The sequence below is a fragment of the Choloepus didactylus genome, chromosome 5 (genome assembly GCF_015220235.1).
Source record: "Choloepus didactylus isolate mChoDid1 chromosome 5, mChoDid1.pri, whole genome shotgun sequence".
Taxonomy (NCBI): Eukaryota; Metazoa; Chordata; class Mammalia; order Pilosa; family Megalonychidae; genus Choloepus; species Choloepus didactylus.
Window position 1 is genome coordinate 126,795,475 of NC_051311.1, and position 804 is coordinate 126,796,278.

At 32.1% G+C, this 804-nt stretch overlaps 1 non-coding gene across 1 annotated transcript; it reads right to left on the minus strand.

Moving 5' to 3' along the window:
* Window positions 1–357: 357 nt before the first annotated feature.
* LOC119535633 lies at window positions 358–464 on the minus strand. Its single transcript, XR_005217246.1, has one exon. It is a non-coding gene; the product is annotated as a U6 spliceosomal RNA (small nuclear RNA).
* Between the last annotated feature and the right edge of the window lie 340 nt (window positions 465–804).

Genomic DNA, 804 nt, shown 5'->3' on the forward strand with positions numbered 1-804 from the left:
ATTCGGATTTTTAACCTTCAAAGCCTTTCGAGAGAAGTTTTATTCAGTGCCTAGATAAAAATCTGCTGCTGCACCTGGCACAAAGTGGCCTCACAATGAATGCATGTGGAAGAAATGAATGAATTATTGACAAAGGTTATGCAAATTCAGGTATATTTTTGATTCTTCAAATAGCAGACTACTTACAAAACTGCTTGAGTCTTTTAAAAATTCAAAAATATTCATGAAAGTGTTTTTCTTATTTTGAATTCTATGGGAATCCAGAAAGTTCAGGTCCATATATTTTTGTTTTGTTTTTTGTTTTTTTTCTGTGTTTAGTTATTTTTATTAGGGCAAGTGTGTGCATATTCGGTGACTTAAGAATATGAACACTTCACAAATTTGCATGTCATCCTTGCGCAGGGGCCATGCTAATCTTCTCTGTATCATTCCAATTTTAGTATATGTGCCACTGAAGCAAGCACCATATATGTTTTTATTCATAGATATTAAGCCATTAAAATGTTACTGGTAATTAACTGGTCTTCAGAAAGTCATTACATTTGAAGCCATTTTAAAATAGTCTTAAAAAAAGAAAACAGGCCTTTTATCTTTGAAACAAGTTTTGTTTTGCCAAGAGTAAAAATCTTAAATGCATTATAAATAGGCCTTTCTTTAATGAAGTTCCAAATGTGATTCCTTTGCTTGTGCTACTTCTATTATCTGCATTTGTGTGTAACTTCTGCTTTATGAAATAAGGCAGAAAGAGGAGAAATTTTTTCCTTACTCTATTCACTGTTTCCTTCCTTTGCTTCCATATTAGAG